Source organism: Rattus norvegicus, chromosome 17 (genome assembly GCF_021556685.1).
Source record: "Rattus norvegicus strain SHRSP/BbbUtx chromosome 17, alternate assembly SHRSP_T2T, whole genome shotgun sequence".
NCBI classification, from domain to species: Eukaryota; Metazoa; Chordata; class Mammalia; order Rodentia; family Muridae; genus Rattus; species Rattus norvegicus.
Window position 1 is genome coordinate 38,510,852 of NC_141550.1, and position 27,070 is coordinate 38,537,921.

The window sequence follows — 27,070 nt, forward strand, 5'->3', positions numbered from 1 at the left end:
AAAGTAAACATAGATCTTACCATATGATCTAACAATCCTATAACATTTACACACAAAGTAAATGTAACTAACATTTCAAGGAGGTTACAGTACAATGTTTATCGATGAACTATTCACAACAGCTAAGTTATAGAATTAAACCAATCAATCCAACATCGATGGATAATGAAAATTCTTAACCCATACCCAGTATAATATTATTCAGCAATATAAAATGATAAATTTTTAGCATTTGGAAAACTCTCAGAAAATCAACACACAAAAGGAGCCCCTGTATACCTGTAATCTTGACACATAGTGGTGGGGGTGTGATAGTGGAGAGAAGAAGGTGACTGGTCCAAGGTTAACCTGTGTTAAAAAGAGATCTGGTTCAAAACAAAGAAAAATAAAACAACAGATGAAAGAAAAATACTGTGATAATCATTTAAATTAAGGCTCTTTTGACACCAGATGTTCTTTTAGAGACAGAATACAGTTTCAAACAGTAGAATAATTCAAAATGGATCTTGCAAAAAAATTGTTTTGGTGTAAAGAAAGAAAAACCACAACCCTGCTCAAATGTTAGTTTCTGATGCTCTTCCTATACTGGGACATTTATTTACCAGAGAGTCATACAGGAGTAAATATTGTCTTTATATGGCCTCATAGTCTTTTAGATGCTAAATGTCTCTATAAATATATTTGAATCTAATTATTACAAACTGCTTCTGGGTCCACTATAATAACTTGGTCTTTGACAATGGCTTCTAGTGTAATTTCTTTGCTTTAGCTGATATTTCTAATCTATTTTACAAATGTGAGGCTTCTTCATACTTTTCATTTTTCTAGGCTTTTAGTATATGAAGTTTTATTATCTGAGAACAAGTTGATGTTCCATGGCATTTGTCACAGCAAAGTAAATGAGTTCATAACTCTCTTTCTAAGAATTTGCATGTGGTTAGGCTCTTTATTATGTTACTATATTCCCTGAAAAGTGTAACCAAGTTTATTATGAGCATCATTGACACACTAAAATATGAGAATAGGATCACTGCAAATTTCTTTTAAATTCATGTGTTGCAATTTAAAATGATAAACCTTGATATCCAATTAGCATATTTCTTCAAAAGCAAAATCTAGGGAATATGCATGAGTAAAAATAGAATGAAAATTAGCAAGATCACAATAATGTCTTAAATTATCCCTTGGACTTAGTAGGACATTTAAAAAAATAATATATTTATTTTAGTTTTCATTACTGTATGTGTGTGTGTGTGTGTGTGTGTGTGTGTGTGTGTGTGTGTGTGTGTGTGTGTGTAGCATGCCTGTGATTTAGGCACATGCGTATTAAGATCAAAGGACAACTTATTGAAGTCATATTTCTCTATCACATGGGTCTTGAAGTTAAGCCCAATTGTCATTCTTGGGAAAGCTACTTTTATCTGATGAGACATTTCATTGACTTTCTGTTTTAGAAATTTAAAGTAAGTTCTATTTTTATTTATATGTATGTGTGTGCTTGTGTTTATATATATGCATACATATATACATGGACATGTGCATTGCACACACACACAAACATAGGTACAGGTACCTATAGAGTTCTGAAGAGAGTGTCAGATCCCCTGGAACGGGAGTTACAGGCAGGTGTGAGTCTTCTAATATGGATGTTGGGATCCAAAGCCAGGTCCTCTGGAAGAACAGCAAGCATTCTTCACTGTTAGTCTTTGACTCTGGGCTAATTTGTCTTAAATATGTAATAGTGTACAATGCATCAACCAAGATAGTGTCAGTCTTCTGTTTTAAAGGCAAAGATCTGTACAATTTCATCATTACTGGCCAGATTATGGGAGAGAAGTTAGGCAGAAGGAGGCTATGAGCAAACTCCTAACTTCACATACTTTCAGATTGTGTTACATTCAATGGGAGGAAACTCATCCATCATAAGTTTTTCAATGTTGAGACATAAAACTGAGGAAAGGCCCATATGATAAACCACCAGGAGTCATTATTTTTTGATTTCACTCGGGCTAACATTTATAATAAAAATATTTTTGAGAAAAGAAAATCATGAAGAAAAACCACAATACACATTCCATAAAAGGTTTTGGGGCATGTAAAATCCATGCCTAATATGATCAAATAAAAGCCTTTAGTTTTGTATCCAAATAATTTTTGCATTTTAACTCATTGCAATTTCACCTACACTAAATGATTTTTGATTGGTTAAAGTCAGAAATAGAATGAAAGTGCGGTTCATTGTTCCCCTTGTTACTAGGAAAATAACTTGTTTTCATTGAACGGCTCATGGTTACAGATGCGCAAAACATAATTATATTCTCAAATACAATGAAGGAAGATGGGTTATTTGATCTAGCAGGAAGATGCTCCCTTCACCAGAACAATGCATGCAAGTTATGGCTGGTGAATCACATGCCATGTTCCTACTGGCTCACTGCTGTATAGGTCTTAAACAATGAGAGAGAGACATTGAGTCTTAGTAATATAGTCATTAAGTAAAACAAGTCTTAGTAATATAGTAATTAAGCAGTTGGTAAAAGTTTTGTATTTATGTATAGTATCTGGAATTCCATTCACTGTGAGAAGCAGTACATGTGTGAAGGTCCATTGTACCTGTGGTGTCCATCTAGTTACACCACTGTGTCAAGAATATATAGTATATGTAAGGTCAAGTAGGAGGTGAAGTAGATAGAATTTGTGGAAATCAGGATGGTAAAGGAATGTCTTTGAAATCTGATTTTGCACAACCCTGGTTGTAGTCATGACTCCAACACAAGCTAATCGACAGGGGTTCTGAGTACAGGTATCTAAGCTTGAATCCTATTTCCTTATGCCACCTTTCTTACCTAAATTTTGAAATGTTGAACAAATTGCTTGGTTATCTGGTTACTCCAAATCTTATTAAATAAAATAGGAATAGTAATAGCTTTGGCTCTTTTGGTATTGTTCTAAGAATAAGATGATCTTATATTTCTAGTTGCTTATGTCAGAGCCATGTGTAGTCCAATGGTAGCTCTGACACTCCACATTCCTACTATGTTCTTGCACATAGATTATACAGTGTATCTATGTATGTGTACTTATGCTCAGGTGTTTGCTCCCAAAATTTAACTCAGCCTAATTTTTGAAATTATTTGATGGCAGTTTATTTATTGTAGAAGAGCAAGCTACAAACATTATTCATTTAAGGTTCATTTAAGGTTCAGGAAAAGTCACATAAGTCAGAACTACAGATATATATATATAAAACAAAGTACTATTATATACATGACATCATAAAAGGAAGAGGTTAGAATGAAGGGATGCTAGTGTTAGACTTTCAGTGGAAGTTTGGTACGATAAATAATGGAGGGCATCCTACCGGAGTAGGAATAACTGAGTGCTATACAGCATGGATTAAAAAAATAAGTTCTTGTGAGTTTGTCACCAGAAACATTTAAAAAAACAGTATTAAGAAATTCAAATTATAGTTTTTATGGATATAACATGTGATACAATGGACATAATTTTCCTGTATGTCAGATCCAGGTGACCTTTTAATGAGGTCAATCAATCATGATGATAGCCTCCTTGCAAGACAGATTTAAAAACCACACTGTGATCATTCTGAGATCAGGTATCATTTGACAGAAAGTATCAAAATACAATTTTCAGTTGTTTTCCTTCTATGTGGGCTACATTGGACCTGATTTTTACGAAACCAGTTGGCAACACTATGTAAATGTTGCCAAAGAGAGGACCAAGGAACTAAATGAAATGGAGCATACAGCTACTGATAAACTACAACATAAACTTAATCGAATTACATATTGCATTTGATTTACCTGATCAGTTCCCAAAGCTGCTATTGAGGCCGTTTCTGACTATGAGTAAAATTGAAATCACCTATATACCCAAATAGGATGACATGGTATTTTCACCAAACATAAAAGAGGAAATGAGGGTAAGATTGTAAGGATCATTCAAAGAATGGTTTCCCACTGTTTTCCAAAGAGAATGATAAGCAGTATACAAATGCCCACACATTTAGACTTTCCTCTTCACAAAACCCATACACAAACTTTGGAAATCCTGTCAACAGCTCAATCATCTACACAATATGTTTGGAAACAATAAAGAAAAAATCAAGGGTATCTAGAGTTGGTGGGAAATAGAACCTGACTTCAATTGCTGGCTTTGAATAGCTATGTTGCTAGCTGTGACTGTGAGACAAAAGCTGGAGAGGAACTGGGGATTGCATTCCATGCTGTTTTTATGCAAATGGCTAGGTTTGAGTTTGTGGAGACTCACAACAGACGACAACAGATCAAGTGCATCATGACCCTACTCATCTGAACTGATAAAATAGACACAGTAGCATAAAGGGATGCTAGAGAGGTGGAGTGGGAGAGGATAGGGAGGAACACCCCATAGAGAGAAAGGGGAAGGGGAGAGGGCAGATATGAGATGGGGGGTTGAAGAAAAATAACTGGAAAGTGGTATATAATTTGAGATGCAAGTGAATGGAATGATTTATTTCAAAAATAGTAGTCATAAATGTCTGAAGAAAGTCATGTTCTAAGATATAGTCTAAGTATTCCACAGTAGGTGAAAATCAAATTATTTAAGATGCCAAAATATCTTAAAGATGTGATGGCATGAGTTAGTTGTACTTCACTCAAAGATTCCAGACTAAAGAAATCTATACATTTTAGACAACTCTTTAATTAAACATACTATCTAAATATTTAGATCTAAATCATATCACTAACTGTATTTCCTGATTGCCACCTGCAAACAGTGTTCTGCCTCTATGTGGCACTAAACTAGCATCTACTGTTTCTCTGCTCTGTGCAGACTCTAACAACACCCATTTCCTACATTCTTACCTCTGTCATGAAGGAATATTATATAATATGCTATAAAAATTACAATGTACTGCTCAAATATCTATCCACCCCTAATTCAAACTCAGAGAGTGACCAGTCAAAAAGCTTGTAGATCTAGAAAATATTAGGGAGTGTGTGTCCCTAGGTTAGTGGAAAATAGATGTGGTGATTCCATGAGCTATAACCCTTTTTCCTCTGCAAGGAAGATAGTTTGAGGTATCATCTAGAAAAATTTAGAATCCAAGTACCTGGTTCTTTCTTTTTATTTAGGGACCAAGTTAATATCCAGTCAGCACCTTGAGATAGAAAGAGTACATGTATACCTTACTAATGGCAGTCATCTTAACATAAAGATCTTTAGATCTTACTTTTTTCTTTAGATGCTGGGAATTAAATCCAAGGTCCTGTTTATTCCAAGTCAACACTAAGCTACTCTCCCAGCCATTTCACTTATGTTCTATTAAAAATACTCTCTGGATGATCATATAAAATGGTTGGTGTAATGCTTGCCATGTCATCAGGATTATATAAATTTAGATCACTAGCATCAGTATGAAAGCTAGATATGATGGTGCTCATCTGTAACTGTACCAGTAGGGGATCGAGATAAGCAGACTGTTGGATCTTAGTGGCCCTATAGTCTAGTCAAATCAATGAGCTGAAGGTTGAGTAAGAAAACCCATCTCAAAATAAAATAAATATAATACTAAAATAAAATCTATATTTTCTCCTCCTGAAGCTTGCATACCTTATTTGATCATTATGAAACATTATAAAGAAGTTTGCTTTTGCTTCTTCAGCCATAATTCTCAAGGAGGGGATTTAAAGCTCAATTCCAATTTCCTTACCACTTCTGTTCACATGTAAGAACTAACTCCCACAATTCCTTAAGGAACTATGCAAGTTTTCAAAGGAGAAATGTAAACAAGAGTAATGCCCAGCTTGTAAACAAGATTTGAAAAATGACAACATCGATGGACAGATCAACACGGATGGAAGGGATCTCATAAGGCCAAACACCTAGATGAATAGTTGCAAGCCATTTCTGAGAGAGGGAGAATCAGTATTCTCCATAGTCGAGCCTCATAATAGGTCCCAAGCTAGCAGCTAAAAATGTGCATTCACCTGAGCAACACTAAATGAACTCAGTAAGTTATATTTATAAGTATTTGTGTATTTGTGCACTTGTATAATTAATAATATAATACATGTATAATTAATAATGCTTAATAATTACAAATAATTTTTAATATGTATAAAAGTAATAATTAAAGAATCATAGGTCATAAATTTTAGAAGGAACTGGAGGAACACATTGTATTAAGGATGGTACAGATAGAGGGAACTAATGTAAATATGGCCATATATGAATTTCTCATAAAATAAAAATAGAAAAAAGTAGAGAAATACTTGAAGAAGATACCTACTGCCAACTTAAGACATCTACACACATGTGCACATGTGTATGATCACCTATGTGCATGTCACCATCAAATATAACTTGCACACACAGTATACTGCACACACTATATAATTATTTACTCTTCCTTGATACATTGTGCATCTCCCTTATCTTTTCTTCTTTGTCCGCTTTTTTAAAAGTATCCTTTCATTAGAGAAATGGGAGGTAAATGCATAGTGATACACCACTATGGACGGAATAGATGATAGTACTGAAAATAGCCAGCACTGGAACTGGATGTGGAAGCAGTGGGATTCTTCCACCTTGCCGACTTCAATATAAAATGGATAATAGCTCCAAAAATGAGCATGACAATTCTTACAAAACTATATCTGCTCTACTATGAGACACAGAATTGCACCTCTGGGTGATTTCACCCTCATTGATGAAACATTTGTTCACAAAGAACGCTGTCCTATGACTGTTTTCACAATAGTTCCAAAATTGAGGCAATTGACTTGTTCTGCAATGAGTGAATGGTTAAATAAAGACACCACATCCTTGCTTTGGAATAATATTCGGAATAAAAAAATACATATCAATGCACACAATAACGTATACAGATCATGAGGTAGTTAAGTTAGGCTGAGTGGAAAAAGAACACAAAGATACTCGCATGCAATAATCAATAACAGTCACAAAATGACAAAATCATGTGACAGAGTAATATGGTGGTTAGTGGGGCTGATATAATAGTTAGTTAGCTGTACAGCCCTATATGTTGCTCAAGGATCTTGGTGACAAAAGATTGCACTTCCTCTTCGCTGAGGTGGCACTTCCTTGGCTCTGTAGTAGAGTTGCCTGGAGGTAACCACACTTATACTTGAAATGAGTACATGAAAAACATGTAAAAATCTAATGATAGCCTTTATAACACTGATTATTTATTAGCGGTGGGTATAATATCTTCCATGTGGAGGTTGAGACAACATGCAGGAGTTGATTTTCTCCTTTATACCATCTGGGTTCTTGAATTTGAACTCAGATCACTAGGCTTGGCAGAAGGTATCTTTTCCTACTGAGTCATCTTCAGACCCTGGCTACAGTCCTCCATATAAGTCAGTGTTAAATTCCTGTTGGCCACATGATTCTCTAGACATACAAAATATTACTGTTCAGGAGGTAGGACATAGTATGTCTTCATACAACTTTGTAGATTCTATTTAATCTAAAGTGGCTACCAGAACAAGGAAGCATTATTTTAAATAAAACAATTTAGAAGTATATAGAATCATATCCATAACAAAGATATCAATGTTTATTCTCAGAGAAATCTGGAAATCCTTTAAACAATAACAGCAACAACAACAACAACAAAAACAGAAACAGAAATAAAAACAAAAAAAAAAGGGCAATATATTATCATGACAGTGGAAAATCTTTCATAACTCAGGCTTAAATTCTACCATTTCAATTAGGATTCTAGGCTGCACGCTCTTTGTCAGAATGCTTAAGGAAAAACATCAAGAGTTTCTAAAAAGCTGCCCTAGTTACAATCATCACGGACAGAAAGAATGCCAGTAAGATAAAGGAGAAGTTGCAAAAAGGACTAGGACTCTCCGCTGGGATTATTCACTCCTAGAAACAAGTAGCTGATTGTATAAGTGGAGAGGGGTTGATAAGTTTCTCATTAGGGAAAAGATCAGATAACATTTCTTCCTCTCAGCATCCATTCAAACAACACCCAGGTAGATCTGAAATATAAGAATAAAGAGCAGAATTATAAAGCTTGCTGCAAAGTCCATTTTAAAAACTAGCAAAATCAGCCAGGCATGGTGCCCATGCCTGTAACATCAGTAAGTCAACACTGGGAAGAAGAGGGAATATTGCAAGTTTAAGACCTATATGGATTACACAGAGCTGTTTTATTTTGTCCTTCCAACTCCTAAAGCAGTAATAATCTGGACAATGAGGTGTTCTGGGAGGATTTAATGCTGGGGATACAAGTGTTCCCATGGACAGTTTGAAGTGGGGGTAACACACTGCAATCACTCGACTGCATTCTGTGTGTACCCCAGGATCAGGACAGCAGGAAGATGCCACAATTTTGAGTATAAGTGAACTTGGCATGGTGCAGGGCAGATCCCTTTGGTAGGGAAGCACATATAGCAACATTTACAAGTGCCTGCTAGGTCCCTTCCTTCTGGATTTCTGATGGTCAGCAAGACCTGTAATACAGCCATCGCCACCCATCAGGCAGATTGGGGAAATATAAATGAGATGTCTGGCTGACTTTAACATTTTCTTTTTTTTAATTTTTTATTATATATTTCTTTACTTATATTTCAAAGGTTGTTCCCCTTCCTGGTTTCCTATCCAAAAGCCCCATTTTCTATAGAGCACAAAAGTCCTGAGAAGAGTTTCTTCTCCATGGTGATTACTTTTGGGGAAAAAATGTAAAACATAATTAAGTGTCTCAATGATTTCCAGACTTTTATGAGCTTGCATTCTGGTGATCTTTTATATTTATATTTTGTTTTTAAGCAGATCTTAATCTATTGCTCACTCCAATTCGATTCCCCATCATTGAGATAAAGCATTGTCTGGATCAAACAAAACATTGCTTTAAGAAAGAGGATTAGTCTACAGCTACTTCTGTTAGATTATAAAATCCCCATTGTCCCACACCTAGAACATTCTAAAGCCCAGCTGCAAGTAGATTAGAAGTACATGTGCTGTCAATGAAATAAAACATTATCAGTTCTTACTACATATGGCGTGAGTTTTCTTTCAGATGTTATAAACACTCTACTTAAAGGGAACTTAGAGGGGAAAAAAGGATTTATTTAACTTACAGTTCCAGGTCATACCCAAATGTTCAGAGAAATTATGGTAGGAACTCTTACAGGATCTGAAAGCAGAAAAACAAGAAAAACAACAAAACAACACAAAGCAAAACAAGAAAAACAAACAAATAAAAGCACATGGAGGACCACTACCTGCTGGCTTCTCACAGGCTGGTAGTTAACTAGCTTCTTTATGCCCTTATAACCACCTTCTATGAGGCAAAGCCTCCCAAGTTTAGAGTAGATATTCTGACATTGGTCCCAGATTGAAAAAAATCCCCCTACAGACATACCCATTCCCTGCCTCAGGCAATTTAGGCTTTCTTCTGAAATGACACTAGTAAAGGAGGATCAGTGAAACTTGGGCCATCTGGGAAACCAGGGTTGACTTCACTAAGGAGGGCTTCTCTATGCTTTTGCGGTTGTGTTCTCTGTCGCCTTGTGAGGATGTTTCATCTCTTAGACATTTCAGTCACTAAAAGTTACAAATTTCTAATTGCTGGCTGGTGGGACCAATCAGGGGGAAGGAGAGAAAGTCTGAAAGCAGGATACTCAGAGGCCTATACAAAGTCTGACAAGAACTCATGTGTGAACTCTCCCCTCTGCTACCCTTCCCATCTCCTTGATGGGGACTGTTTATTCTAATAAAGCTTGCCAGTTTTCCCTCTTGATTTTCTCTGTGATTTATGTTTCTCAGTCCCAGCTCACACCATTTGTATCTTTTTACTTTCCCTCTCTGGGAAAGACCCCTTTGAGTTATCTGAGTCTGTAGCCACGTGATTGCCACCTATTTCTCTCAGTGGACCATCTCTCTTCAACTGTCATAAACTTTTCTAATACCTTTGTTTCCACTTTATGTGTTCTTTTTCCAGACTGTGAAATTCTTTGCCCTTCCTATGGAATGAAATTAATGCCACTAGATGACCATCCTGCACTCAAAATCCAAGTGACACTATGTTGTGTCTGGCTGACAATGAAAGATAACTGGGACAATATAAAATCAGTACTTTGTTAGTTGTTCTGAGAAGCAATTAACAATTTCTCTCCCAGGACTATCATAGCCTTAAAGGAAAATAGCACACCAACCAAAAGACTAAGCATTCTACAGTCTGAGAAACTGTGGTAAGAAAAGAAAATTTCCCTTTGGTATAATCAACATGGAACATTTCAGACTTTCACTGAAAAGTGAGAACCAGTGATGTCATGATTGAGGCATGCCTAGTCTTGGATCCAGACTAAAGGTTAAGTGTAAAGTTCAGTTTATCATGTTATCCCATGCTTCAGTTGCTGAAGAATTTCTCATGAGGTTTAAATGAGTAAGTATATAAAGTTCTCACAACATTTCCTGGTATGCATGGTTCCATGGTCTTTTTTATGTGCTATCATTGCGAAGTTGCAATGTCCAGTCATTAAACTAAACATCAAATCTGAGTTCTGGTGTGCAGATTCCTTGAAAACCTAAGTGTCCCTAATCAGTGGGTTGTCAATAATAAAGATAACTCTAGATTTTTCTAGTGGGTCTGATAAGAAGTGAACAAACTTTCCTAAAAAAGAGGGTTTTGTGTGCACGGGTCAAGAACTGGGGATGGATGGAAGATGGGTTGGTAAGGGTCACAGGGACAATGTTTAAGTCACACAGAGGAATAGTAGCTGGCTGTTCAGAATCATGCAATGAATCATGATACTTCATGTGATTAAAAATTGCTGGAATACTAGATTCTAAAAGTTCTACCACACAACCCAAAAAAAAAATGATAAAGGAGAGGACAAGACAGATACTTCAGCAGAGCACTGGTGAACCAAGGATTAATTCCTAGAATATACATGGTGCCTCACAACCCTCTTTAACTCCAATATTAAGGGATCTGATACTGTTTTCAGGCCTTTAAAGCATTATGTGCACAAGTTATGCACAGGTGAACATGTAGGTAAAACAAACTATACATATATAAAAGGTAAATGGAAAGGAATAGGGTATATCACAATAGACATTAAAGAAATTCAGTATAAGAAGAAAACATAAAAACCCATTCTCTATTCTACTGAGAAACTAAAAGAAATTAGCAAATCTCTAGGTTCCTTCAAACCAATAAAAATGAAACCGAGGAAAGATTGGTTATCTGAGCATACCTGTAAAAAATGAGGAAATTGAAATAGTAATAAAAAGGGCTTCCAAGTAAAACAAAGTTTAGGCCCATATGGATGCCTACCACAGTTCTACCAGATTTTCAAAGAAGCTCTACAGTTAATTGCTTTAAAATTGAAAGAAAAAGAAAACAGAAAGAAAGGAAGAAATAACAAAGTAACAAAATAAGCACTCTCATAAGTTGTCCATGAAGTCAGTATAATCTGAATATCCAAAACAAGTTAAGCTATAACAAAAATGAAGACTAATGGTGATTATCCCTTATCAGTACAAATTTAAAAATCTTCAATAAAATATTTGCGAACTAAGTATAGAGATACATAAAAAAAGATTATTCTCTATGACCAATTTAATCTTCTATGACAAAATTGGCTTTACTGCAGAGATGGCTCAACATACACAAATCAATAAATATAATAAATCATATAGTGAATATTTAGGCAAAAGTAACATGATCACCTCAACAGATGTGAAAAATCCAACGTTTATTCATAATAAAATCCTAATAACATGTCTACAGGGGCCATTGTTCAATATAATGAAAGGTATATAAAAAATCTACAACCAGCATTGTTCTAAATGCAGAAAAGCTGGAAGCAATCTCCTTGAAATTGGGAAAGGGATAGGCTGTCCAGTAACACCCTTTCTCATTATTGTACATGAAGCAATAGCTGGAGCAATAAGAAAAGAGAGATAAAGAGAATTGCGTAGGAAATGAAGTCAAATTATCCATATGTCTAGATTGTATGGTATATGAGATACCTAATAAATTATATCAGAAAAATCCTAGAAACAAACAACGTTTTCATCAAAGAGTTAGGATACAACACCAACTTACAAAAATCAATAGCTCTTCTATAAAACAAATATAAACACAGAGGGAAAATGATGATGGCCAGGAACAAATTTACAACAGCTTCAATGAAAATAAAATATCTAAGCATAAAACTAACCTTGGAGGTAAGAGTGAAAGACCTCTACATAAAAACTTTAAATCTCTAATATAAAGATAAATATTAGAAAATGTAGAATCTCTAGGATTTGAACATTTAATATTGTATAAATGAACGTTTCATCAAAAGTCACTTATGGGCCTTCCTGGTTGCTGCCGCCGCAGAGAGCCCGTGGGCAGCACCCTGAAGCAAACTTGAGCCTCGGGACCACAGGTAAGACCAACTTGTCTGCTGCAAGAAAGCTGCCTGGTGAAATCGGGACACACAGAGGCAGAACTCCTCTAGGACCAGGCACGTCCTGTGTTTACCGGAAGTCCCACAACCGCGGATCCCGGCCCGCAGCAGCTCTCTGCTCCCAGACGCCATGGGAAAGAGACCTCACCGCCTGGTCAGGTGGGCACTCCTGAGGCTGCATAAGCTCCCGGAAGGGGCGGCACAGGTCTTCCTGGTTGCTGCCTCCGCAAAGAGCCCATGGGCAGCACCCCGCGAGTGAACTTGAGCATCAGGACCACAGGTAAGAACAACTTTTCTGCTGCAAGAAAGCTGCCTGGTGAACTCAAGACACAGGCCCACAGGAACAGCTGAAGACCTGTAGAGAGGAAAAACTACACGCCCGAAAGCAGAACACTCTGTCCCCATAACTGACTGCAAGAAAGGAAAACAGGTCTACAGCACTCCTGACACACAGGCTTATAGGACAGTCTAGCCACTGTCCGAAATAGCAGAACAAAGTAACACTAGAGATAATCTGATGGCGAGAGGCAAGCGCAGGAACACAAGCAACAGAAACCAAGACTACATGGCATCATCGGAGCCCAATTCTCCCACCAAAACAAACATGGAATATCCAAACACACCAGAAAAGCAAGTTCTAGTTTCAAAATCATATTTGATCATGATGCTGGAGGACTTCAAGAAAGACGTGAAGAACTCCCTTAGGGAAACACAGGAAAACATTAATAAACAAATAGAAGCCTACAGAGAGGAATCGCAAAAATCCCTGAAAGAATCGCAAAAATCCCTGAAAGAATTCCAGGAAAACACAATCAAACAGTTGAAGGAATTAAAAATGGAAATAGAAGCAATCAAGAAAGAACACATGGAAACAACCGTGGATATAGAAAAACAAAAGAAGAGACAAGGAGCTGTAGATACAAGCTTCACCAACAGAATACAAGAGATGGAAGAGAGAATCTCAGGAGCAGAAGATTCCATAGAAATCATTGACTCAACTGTCAAAGATAATGTAAAGCGGAAAAAGCTACTGGTCCAAAACATACAGGAAATCCAGGACTCAATGAGAAGATCAAACCTAAGGATAATAGGTATAGAAGAGAGTGAAGACTCACAGCTCAAAGGACCAGTAAATATCTTCAACAAAATCATAGAAGAAAACTTCCCTAACCTAAAAAAAGAGATACCCATAGACATACAAGAAGCCTACAGAACTCCAAATAGATTGGACCAGAAAAGAAACACCTCCCGTCACATAATTGTCAAAACACCTAACGCACAAAATAAAGAAAGAATATTAAAAGCAGTAAGGGAAAAAGGTCAAGTAACATATAAAGGGAGACCTATCAGAATCACACCAGACTTCTCGCCAGAAACTATGAAGGCCAGAAGATCCTGGACTGATGTCATAAAGACCCTAAGAGAACACAAATGCCAGCCCAGGTTACTGTATCCTGCAAAACTCTCAATTAACGTAGATGGAGAAACCAAGATATTCCATGACAAAACCAAATTTACACAATATCTTTCCACAAATCCAGCACTACAAAGGATAATAAATGGTAAAGCCCAACATAAGTAGGCAAGCTATACCCTAGAAGAAGCAAGAAACTAATCGTCTTGGCAACAAAACAAAGAGAGTGAAAGCACACAAACATAACCTCACATCCAAATACGAATATAATGGGAAGCAATAATCACTATTCCTTAATATCTCTCAATATCAATGGCCTCAACTCCCCAATAAAAAGAAATAGATTAACAAACTGGATACGCAACGAGGACCCTGCATTCTGCTGCCTACAGGAAACACACCACAGAGACAAAGACAGACACTACCTCAGAGTGAAAGGCTGGAAAACAACTTTCCAAGCAAATGGTCAGAAGAAGCAAGCTGGAGTAGCCATTCTAATATCAAATAAAATCGATTTTCAACTAAAAGTCATCAAAAAAGATAAGGAAGGACACTTCATATTCATCAAAGGAAAAATCCACCAAGATGAACTCTCAATCCTAAATATCTATGCCCCAAATACAAGGGCACCTACATACGTAAAAGAAACCTTACTAAAGCTCAAAACACACATTGCACCTCACACAATAATAGTGGGAGATTTCAACACCCCACTCTCATCAATGGACAGATCATGGAAACAGAAATTAAACAGTGATGTCGACAGACTAAGAGAAGTCATGAGCCAAATGGACTTAACGGATATTTATAGAACATTCTATCCTAAAGCAAAAGGATATACCTTCTTCTCAGCTTCTCATGGTACTTTCTCCAAAATTGACCATATAATTGGTCAAAAAACGGGCCTCAACAGGTACAGAAAGATAGAAATAATCCCATGCGTGCTATCGGACCACCACGGCCTAAAACTGGTCTTCAATAACAATAAGGGAAGAATGCCCACATATACGTGGAAATTGAACAATGCTCTACTCAATGATAACCTGGTCAAGGAAGAAATAAAGAAAGAAATTAAAAACTTTTTAGAATTTAATGAAAATGAAGGTACAACATTCCCAAACTTATGGGACACAATGAAAGCTGTGCTAAGAGGAAAACTCATAGCGCTGAGTGCCTGCAGAAAGAAACAGGAAAGAGCATATGTCAGCAGCTTGACAGCACACCTAAAAGCTCTAGAACAAAAAGAAGCAAATACACCCAGGAGGAGTAGAAGGCAGGAAATGATCAAACTCAGAGCTGAAATCAACCAAGTAGAAACAAAAAGGACCATAGAAAGAATCAACAGAACCAAAAGTTGGTTCTTTGAGAAAATCAACAAGATAGATAAACCCTTAGCCAGACTAACGAGAGGACACAGAGAGTGCGTCCAAATTAACAAAATCAGAAATGAAAAGGGAGACATAACTACAGATTCAGAGGAAATTCAAAAAATCATCAGATCTTACTATAAAAACCTATATTCAACAAAACTTGAAAATCTTCAGGAAATGGACAATTTCCTAGACAGATACCAGGTACCGAAGTTAATTCAGGAACAGATAAACCAATTAAACAACCCCATAACTCCTAAGGAAATAGAAGCAGTCATTAAAGGTCTCCCAACCAAAAAGAGCCCAGGTCCAGACGGGTTTAGTGCAGAATTCTATCAAACCTTCATAGAAGACCTCATACCAATATTATCCAAACTATTCCACAAAATTGAAACAGATGGATCACTACCGAATACCTTCTACGAAGCCACAATTACTCTTATACCTAAACCACACAAAGACACAACAAAGAAAGAGAACTTCAGACCAATTTCCCTTATGAATATCGATGCAAAAATACTCAATAAAATTCTGGCAAACCGAATTCAAGAGCACATCAAAACAATCATCCACCATGATCAAGTAGGCTTCATCCCAGGCATGCAGGGATGGTTTAATATACGGAAAACCATCAACGTGATCCATTATATAAACAAACTGAAAGAACAGAACCACATGATCATTTCATTAGATGCTGAGAAAGCATTTGACAAAATTCAACACCCCTTCATGATAAAAGTCCTGGAAAGAATAGGAATTCAAGGCCCATACCTAAACATAGTAAAAGCCATATACAGCAAACCAGTTGCTAACATTAAACTAAATGGAGAGAAACTTGAAGCAATCCCACTAAAATCAGGGACTAGACAAGGCTGCCCACTCTCTCCCTACTTATTCAATATAGTTCTTGAAGTTCTAACAGAGCAAAAAGACAACAAAAGGAGATCAAGGGGATACAGATCAGAAAAGAAGAGGTCAAAATATCACTATTTGCAGATGATATGATAGTATATTTAAGTGATCCCAAAAGTTCCACCAGAGAACTACTAAAGCTGATAAACAACTTCAGCAAAGTGGCTGGGTATAAAATTAACTCAAATAAATCAGTTGCCTTCCTCTATACAAAAGAGAAACAAGCCGAGAAAGAAATTAGGGAAACGACACCCTTCATAATAGACCCAAATAATATAAAGTACCTCGGTGTGACTTTAACCAAGCGAGTAAAAGATCTGTACAATAAGAACTTCAAGACACTGAGGAAAGAAATTGAAGAAGACCTCAGAAGATGGAAAGATCTCCCATGCCCCTGGATTGGCAGGATTAATATAGTAAAAATGGCCATTTTACCAAAAGCGATCTACAGAATCAATGCAATCCCCAACAAAATACCAATTCAATTCTTCAAAGAGTTAGAACAATTTGCAAATTCATCTGGAATAACAAAAAACCCAGGATAGCTAAAACTATCCTCAACAATAAAAGGACTTCAGGGGGAATCACTATCCCTGAACTCAAGCAGTATTACCGAGCAATAGTGATAAAAACTGCATGGTATTGGTACAGAGACAGACAGATAGACCAATGGAATAGAATTGAAGACCCAGAAATGAACCCACACACCTATGGTCACTTGATAATTGACAAAGGAGCCAAAACCATCCAATGTTAAAAAGATAGCATTTTCAGCAAATGGTGCTGGTTCAACTGGAGGGGAACATGTAGAAGAATGCAGATCAATCCATGCTTATCACCCTGTACAAAGCTTAAGTCCAAGTGGATCAAGGACCTCCACATCACACCAGACACACTCAAACTAATAGAAGAAAAACTAGGGAAGCATCTGGAACACATGGGCACTGGAAAAAATTTCCTAAACCAAACACCAATGGCTTACGCTCTAAGATCAAGAATCGACAAATGGGATCTCATAAAACTGCAAAGCTTCTGTAAGGCAAAGGACACTGTGGTTAGGACAAAACGGCAACCAACAGATTGGGAAAAGATCTTTACCAATCCTACAACAGATAGAGGCCTTATATCCAAAATATACAAAGAACTCAAGAAGTTAGACCGCAGGGAAACAAATAACCCTATTAAAAATGTGTTCAGAGCTAAACAAGCAATTCACAGCTGAGGAATGCCGAATGGCTGAGAAACACCTAAAGAAATGTTCAACATCTTTAGTCATAAGGGAAATGCAAATCAAAACAACCCTGAGATTTCACCTCACACCAGTGAGAATGGCTAAGATCAAAAACTCAGGTGACAGCAGATGCTGGCGAGGATGTGGAGAAAGAGGAACACTCCTCCATTGTTGGTGGGATTGCAGACTGGTACAACCATTCTGGAAATCAGTCTGGAGGTTCCTCAGAAAATTGGACATTGAACTGCCTGAGGATCCAGCTATACCTCTCTTGGGCATATACCCAAAAGATGCCTCAACATATAAAAGAGACACGTGCTCCACTATGTTCATCGCAGCCTTATTTATAATAGCCAGAAACTGGAAAGAACCCAGATGCTCTTCAACAGAGGAATGGATACAGAAAATGTGGTACATCTACACAATGGAATATTACTCAGCTATCAAAAACAACGAGTTTATGAAATTCGTAGGCAAATGGTGGGAACTGGAAAATATCATCCTGAGTGAGCTAACCCAATCACAGAAAGACATACATGGTATGCACTCATTGATAAGTGGCTATTAGCCCAAATGCTTGAATTACCCTAGATCCCTAGAACAAACGAAACTCAAGACGGAAGATCAAAATGTGAATGCTTCACTCCTTCTTTAAATGAGGAAATAGAATACTCTTGGCAGGGAAGGGAGAGGCAAAGATTAAAACAGAGACTGAAGGAGCACCCATTCAGAGCCTGCCCCACATGTGGCCCATACATATACAGCCACCCAATTAGACAAGATGGATGAAGCAAAGAAGTGCAGGCTGACAGGAGCCGGATGTAGATCGCTCCTGAGAGACACAGCCAGAATACAGCAAATACAGAGGCGAATGCCAGCAGCAAACCACTGAACTGAGAATAGGTCCCCCGTTGAAGGAATCAGAGAAAGAACTGGAAGAGCTTGAAGGGGCTCGAGACCCCAAAAGTACAACAATGTCAAGCAACCAGAGCTTCCAGGGAATAAGCCACTACCTAAAGACTATACATGGACTGACCCTGGACTCTGACCCCATAGGTAGCAATGAATATCCTAGTAAGAGCACCAGTGGAAGTGGAAGCCCTGGGTTCTGCTAAGACTGAACCCCCAGTGAACTAGACTATGGGGGGAGGGCGGCAATGGGGGGAGGGTTGGGAGGGGAACACCCTTAAGGAAGGGGAGGGGGGAGGGGGATGTTTGCCCGGAAACCGGGAAAGGGAATAACACTCGAAATGTATATAAGAAATACTCAAGTTAATAAAAAAAATAGTCACTTATGGGCTATACATGGACTGACCCTGGACTCTGACCTTATAGGTAGCAATGAATATCCTAGTAAGAGCATCAGTGGAAAGGGAAGCCCTGGGTCCTGCTAAGACTGAACCCCCAGTGAACATGATTGTTGGGGGGAGGGCGGCAATGGGGGGAGGATTGGGAGGGGAACACCCATAACGAAGGGGAGGGGGAGGGATTAGGGATATGTTTGCCCGGAAACCGAGAAAGGGAATAACACTCGAAATGTAAATAAGAAACACTCAAGTTAATAAAAAAAATTAAAAAAAGTCACTTATGAATTCAATGAATACTGATCAAACTATCTCATTCTTCAAAGAAAAAGAATACACATTCCCAAATTCATATGGAACCTCAAAACACCCCATATAGCCAAAGTATTCCCAAACAGTAATAAGAGCAAAAGCAATTTTGGAGGAGTAACCATCCCATACCTCCAGGCATATTATATGAGCAAAGTAGAGGAAATAGCAGAAAATTGAAGAAAAAAAAACAAACAAAAACAACAAAACAAAACAAAAAACACTTACCCCAATGAAGCAAAATGCAAGGCCCAAACATGAGGGCATGTAACAATATTGTATACTTAACAAAGATGTGATACAAAAGCATCTTCATGAAGCAATGCAAAGAAAATTCAGCATTCACATGTAGAAGAATAAAATTAGATCTATGTTTATCACTTTGCAAAAAAACTAACTCCATGGAACAAAGACTTAAATGTGAAACTTGCAATACGGAAACTTCCAGATGAAAACATAGGTAGTAGTACCTTTTGTGCTGTAGATATAGAAACGGGCTTTCTGAAAAGGCCTCTATTTGACCAAGAATTAAAGCTAACAATTGATAAGTGGTTAATTCATAAAGCACCAAATTTCTGGACCAGCAAAGAAACAGTAATATTCTGTCAGATGCTTACCTTGTAACGAGTCTCTCCCATTCTGTTGAATTCCATGTCATTCAATTTATTACCTAGAATTAATGGAATATACAAACAGAGTAAAATTTCAAATTAAATGTTCAAAAACTGGGCTATGGAACTAAGGAGAGAGTTCTCAAAAGATGAAATAAAAATGACTGAGAACTACCTCAAAAGTGTACATCATCCCTAGCAATTATGGAAATGCAAATCAAAGCAACTCTTAGATTTCATTTTACCCCAGACAGAATGGTGAAGATCTCCAAAGTAACCAACAACAAATGCTATGAAAGAGGTGGAGAAAAGGAAAGCTTCATTCATTCATGGTGGTATTGACAACTGGTGCACCCACTCTAGAAATCAGTGTGGGGAACCCCGAAAAGACCCCAAATAAGTTGACCATAAGGCCAACCTAGTATGCTATCCGTTAGCATACGCCCAAAGAACTGAACAATTCACTCCACAGAGTGCTCAGTCATATTCATTGCTATTCATAATACCTAGGAGATGGGCAGAGCATAAATGGTTTTTAACTAACAAGTGGAAAAGTAGTAAATATACACCATGAGTAAGAAAATAGAATATAGAAGTATCTAGCCAAATGGATGCAACTAGAAAATATCACATTGACTGATCTAACCAGGAAGACAAATGCTGCATGTATGTCCTTTATTATCTGTGGCTCCTAATCTTCAGATGTGAGTATAGTCTGAATTAGAAACAGAAAATGGAACCAAAGTGGGTGAGTAATAGAAGGTAGAATAGCATGACAAATGTAACTTAAGACGGCAAAATGAGAAGATGGGGGTGGTAACTGAGAGTGGGAAGGGAGGCCAATTCAAAAGGAGGAGGGAGGAATGTAATACAACAGTAAGAACATTTTTAAAAAGTCATCGGGAATACTATTTTCCTAAAACTATAATTATTTGCTGTACCTACCCCCTCTTTCTCTATATATACGAGAATACACACACACACACACACACACACACACACACACACACACACACACAATAGTTAAACAAAACCTTCTAGGCTATCAATGCTTTCCTCAAGAGCCATAGACTATTAGATACAGAAAAAGATAAATAAAAATTTCAGGAAAGTCAATCCTCCTTGGTTAGAAGTTACCAAGAGACTCCCAAAACATGAAAATCTATTCGTCTTGCCCTTTGTAGTCTCCCAGAAGTTGAAAACAAATCCCTATTGCTGAAGACACCATGCACTATTGACACAAGATCCTAGCTGGATCTCAGCTAACAGCCTCTGGTCCAAGAGCTCACTTTTATGTTACCAGAAGTTGCTATGAAAGCTTAAAAGGAAGAGAAGCAACCAAGAGTCTTCCAAGCTATGACACCTGTGGATTATAACAACTATCATAGCATATTGCCCTGAAGGTTACTCATACCTTGGATGAACCAAAACTTCCTTAATTAGGCATAAGGTCTGCTCCACAAGAGGGAAATCATGCTTGACACTGGAAATCTAGCTAACTCTCCAGGGCTCATACAGTCATGGATCTTAGAGCAGGACCTACAACAGACACTTTAATAAATGAGCATAATTCTCAATTCATTCTCAACACTTTTCCTTATACTCACAGGTCAGCATAGCTTTCAGTTATCAACAAGGAAAGTTCTCTTTGCAACAGATTGAGACCATTGTAAAAAAAAAACATATATGATCAAAACATGGAGAAAATGTGATCTGATGCCCAACTCCAACTGATAGATCTGTATCACATACCTTCTGCACCTGGTTTACAGAACCAGTGTAGGAGCCAAGGAACAGACGTCTGCTATGAGAATGACAGTGAAGGCTCACCCATGAAGTATCAACAGTGTGGCTACGTAAACAGTGGTGGTATGTATAGATAGTCAAAGATACAAGGAGGGAATCTCAGAGGGCTCCAAACCTAGGCAATTACTAATGGTAACTGAGAAATGGTAAGAGGGAGAGAAATAGTCTTCCCCAAGAAAGAGTCCATCAATTAGTTACCTAATACCAGGTGGTCAGTCCTAAAGTCATACACTTTAATCACCACTCACACTGTACGGAAGATTGTACGGAAACTAAAGAAAAAAGAGGCCAGAGGCCATGAATTTGAGAGAGAAGAGGGAGTATATAGCTGAAGTATGAGTAGTGAAAGAAGGGAAAATGATATAATTGTATTTTAATTTCAAATAATAAATAAATTAAAGGTAAAAATAGCAGGTAATGAATTCGATAGTTAAGCTGATCTAATTATCTCACATTGTAAGCATATATCAAAACATCACATTGTGTCCCTTAAATGGATGCACGCTTTATTTACTAATCAGAATAGAATTAAGAAATAAAAATTTAAAAACACAAAAGACTTTTTTGATGGCTTGTTGTATATATTTCAGACTTGTTGAGCCAGAACCCCATCACATGAGCTAATTAGCACACGTCACTTACCATGCTGTTCCTCTGGTTGATCCCTGGCTAACAGAGGCACAACATTGTAAAATAGACAACTAGAAACCTTGCTTCATTCAGGGAAGAGTTCCAATTGTTATGCGGAGGAGCAGGGTAAGCCTGTTTGCTTAGCATAGGAAGAAATACAAATAAGACTTGTTGCTATGCATAGAGATCCCAGCATTTCTCACCTATCATTAGTGATATTAGAGACGCTTTTCATTGCAGTAGATGAAAACACAGAAACACTCAACTGCTCAATGCACAGTAAATAGAATGTTGTGGAGTTCCCAACCCTAAATAGAGTATTTACATGGCACCTTTCACCCTAAGGTTCAGGAATCATTGCAGAAGATGGGGCAGAAAGATTGTTTAGAGTCAGAGTGGTAAATAACTTCAAAAAACAGTTTTGCAGACACAACATGGAAGATGCATTCATAAACTCACAGCGATCATGACATCAAGCACAAGAAAGCGTCAGCCAGGCCATATCCCGGTATGGAGGAGGAGAGGTCAACATGTAAGCCTATGATAAACTGAGGAGCTGTTATCATTTGATAGCTGCTAAGAGAGAGTCAGTATTTTTATAATGGTGTAATACCTTGTACACCGACGACACATTAGAGAAATCCTCAACCAAAAGATTAGCATGGCAACACACAGTAGACTCAATGGGCAAAGAGGATTTGGGGAAAAACTCAAAGTTGGGTGGGAAGGAATGGGAAGGTTCAAAGGGTGATGTTTGGGCAGGGAAGTTCAGGGGATTGGATAGGTTCAAAATACATTGTATAAATTCTCAATTAATATACCTAACTTTAAAAGAAATAAGAAGTAAATATTAAATTATTGTGTCTATATGCTTGCTCTATGGGACTATGTTGAAATTTTAAAATGACCACTTAATTTAAAATTCCTCGTAGGCTGTAAGCTCCCTATTTACAGGCATATTTTTGCCTCTACAAACACATGGGTGCTCCTTCACTACTCCCTTCAGTTTTCAGTTTAAAGCATTCTCTAGTAAGTAGTGGGCGCAGGCTGACCTACTCCTTATTTGCTAGGTTATATTCACACCCTTGAATTGAGTATCTCAGGAATCAATATAGGAATAGGTAAGCGGATGTCTCACGAGCAGACAACTTTTCAGAGAAGGGAATAGAAGCAAAACAAGATCTGGAACTTGCACACACAAGTTGTGCCTGCTACCTTTTCAGTTTTGTAGGTAAACCTGGAGTCTAGAGCTATAGGAAAGAAACAACAATACATGGGTGGCCCCCTCAATTTCAACTTGTTATTTTAAATAATTATTTTTAATATATTTTTGAGGCAGGATCTCATTACATAACCCTGACTGTCATAAAACTTTCTATGTAGAACAAGTTCAACTGCAATTCATAGAAATCCCCTACCTCTGCCTCCCATGTACTGAAATTTAGTGTGTGAACCACCACTTCAAGTATATGCCCTATTGTTTTAAAAGGGGAAGAATATTGACCAAAGCAATGATAAAATATAAATAGCTATATACCTTTAGTTAGAAAGTTATTGTCCTTATGGTTTTATTTATTGAAAAATAAAAATGGATTTGAGAAATACATAAAATGAATGTATGTTAAAATTTTATATGCATATGCATGTGTGTATGCATGTATAAACATGAGTGTATGCATATGTACCTCATGTGTGTAGCAACCTACAGAAGTCAGGGACTGTTTTGGAGGCTTGAGTTTTAGGCTATTGTGAGCCATCTTGTGACTTCTGGATCTAAAACCCTGACCTCTGCAAGAACATAAATGTTCTTAACTACTGAGCCATCTTATGAAATAATTTTGTATGAGTAGGCACTGTTTTCCATAGTACTGAATGACAGTCATACTACACATGATGATTCTATATTATCACACATGTCTTCTTATAGCAGATTCATATTTTTTCAGGGATAGAAACATAAAGAAAGTAAAAATCCCCAAATTATACCCAGGGTCTTCAAATGTCTCTAACTTGAACTTAATTTGTATCTGGTTCCTCTTTTTAGGCCTTCCAGTATTCTGCCTGAAGTATCAATGACAATCCTATTATCCACTTTATTAAAATGTCAGTAAATCATAAGGCTTGAATAAAACTCCAAAAACATGGAACAATTAAAATAAAAATTAAAAAGTCTCTGCAATTGTCTGTCATGTTCCCCACTTTATTGCTGTCAGTATTTAGTATGTGAAGTGCTCCCCCTTTTAAGTCATGCTTTCCAAGACCTATTACAAAGGAATCTAGGGCCTCAAATATGTAGATACGTTTTTGTGTGAGCATTCAGATAGGTACAATTCTGTCATGGGCTCTTCTTTGCCATCAAAGCATTCCTAAGGACACTGCTGCTGAAAAGATCAGTGTGGATGTAGGAGAGGCTCAGCAGATGAGAGCCTACTTCCTTGAAGACTACTTTTTACAAGATTAATCTTTCAGCCATGTGCAACATAAAACAGTCAGGAAAATGAGTTCATTAGTAGATTCATTAGTAGATAGTATGCTTGATTGAAAGGGAAAAGGGGAATGAAGACACCAGTTACAAAATCAGAGGAGGAGGAGTTTCTCTTAAAAATGTAAAGCTATAAGTCCAAGTGGATCAAGGACCTCCACATCAAACCAGACACACTCAAACTAATAGAAGAAAAACTAGGGAAGCATCTGGAACACATGGGCACTGGAAAAAATTTCCTGAACAAAACACCAATGGCTCATGCTCAAAGATCAAGAATCGACAAATGGGATCTCATAAAACTGCAAAGCTTCTGTAAGGCAAAGGACACTGTGGTTAGGACAAAACGGCAACCAACAGATTGGGAAAAGATCTTTACCAATCCTACAACAGATAGAGGCCTTATATCCAAAATATACAAAGAACTCAAGAAGTTAGACCGCAGGGAAACAAATAACCCTATTAAAAAATGGGGTTCAGAGCTAAACAAAGAATTCACAGCTGAGGAATGCCGAATGGCTGAGAAACACCTAAAGAAATGTTCAACATCTTTAGTCATAAGGGAAATGCAAATCAAAACAACCCTGAGATTTCACCTCACACCAGTGCGATTGGCTAAGATCACAAACTCAGGTGACAGCAGATGCTGGCGAGGATGTGGAGAAAGAGGAACACTCCTCCATTGTTGGTGGGATTGCAGACTGGTACAACCATTCTGGAAATCAGTCTGGAGGTTCCTCAGAAAATTGGACATTGAACTGCCTGAGGATCCAGCTATACCTCTCTTGGGCATATACCCAAAAGATGCCTCAACATATAAAAGAGACACGTGCTCCACTATGTTCATCGCAGCCTTATTTATAATAGCCAGAAACTGGAAAGAACCCAGATGCCCTTCAACAGAGGAATGGATACAGAAAATGTGGTACATCTACACAATGGAATATTACTCAGCTATCAAAAACAACGAGTTTATGAAATTCGTAGGCAAATGGTGGGAACTGGAAAATATCATCCTGAGTGAGCTAACCCAATCACAGAAAGACATACATGGTATGCACTCATTGATAAGTGGCTATTAGCCCAAATGCTTGAATTACCCTAGATCCCTAGAACAAACGAAACTCAAGACGGATGATCAAAATGTGAATGCTTCACTCCTTCTTTAAATGAGGAAAAAGAATACCCTTGGCAGGGAAGGGAGAGGCAAAGATTAAAACAGAGACTGAAGGAACACCCATTCAGAGCCTGCCCCACATGTGGCCCATACATATACAGCCACCCAATTAGACAAGATGGATGAAGCAAAGAAGTGCAGACCGACAGGAGCCGGATGTAGATCGCTCCTGAGAGACACAGCCAGAATACAGCAAATATAGAGGCGAATGCCAGCAGCAAACCACTGAACTGAGAATAGGTCCCCTATTGAAGGAATCAGAGAAAGAACTGGAAGAGCTTGAAGGGGCTCGAGACCCCAAAAGTACAACAATGCCAAGCAACCAGAGCTTCCAGGGAATAAGCCACTACCTAAAGACTATACATGGACTGACCCTGGACTCTGACCCCATAGGTAGCAATGAATATCCTAGTAAGAGCACCAGTGGAAGGGGAAGCCCTGGGTCCTGCTAAGACTGAACCCCCAGTGAACTAGTCTATGGGGGGAGGGCGGCAATGGGGGGAGGGTTGGGAGGGGAACACCCATAAGGAAGGGGAGGGGGGAGGGGGATGTTTGCCCGGAAACCGGGAAAGGGAATAACACTCGAAATGTATATAAGAAATACTCAAGTTAATAAAAAAAAAAAGAAAAAAAAATGTAAAGCTAGATGAATAGAACCAGTAAAGCTAAAATAGTACTTTTTGTATCCTTACTTTCAAATAACCATTTTCAAGTTTATAGTGGGCAGAGTTTTAGAAGGGAAAAAAATCCACTTAAATTTCAATTTCAAATAAGTGACATAAATTCTTTAATCATGTCTCATGCAGTAGTTTTTCCTAAAGGAAACCTTAGTAGAGGACGACTTATCCTTTTAAATTTCCAGCTTGTCTAAGACAGATAGGTAACAGTGCCCCAGAAAGATGTCCCATATCATATGAAATATTATAAGGCTCAGGTTTTTGGGAACAACTATGTCCAATGACCTGTGCATGACTTTGTCAAATGGAGAGTTAAACACGTAGCTAACAAGTCCTGGGAACAGGGTTTGCTTTGAAGGACTCAATAAAACCAAACTGCTTATTTGCAAGCAGGAGCCCTGTCATCCCCACAATTTCATTGGTGAGTGGCATAATAGTTTGCCACAGGGAAGAAAAACATTTAAGTTTCCTCTGTTCAGTGAACTCTGGGGGCCAAATTGGCAAATAAAAATCTTGGTAAGGTCACCATGCTGTAGAACAAGAGTGTTTGGATAACACAGAGGTGTCTCAAAGAATTTCAATATTATTTTCTGAAATGTACACTAGGAATATTTATATATTCTCATACCGTTTCATGGGTGAAATATGAATGAGAAAATGACACATACTCTAAAAGCTTATTATATTATAATATTGGT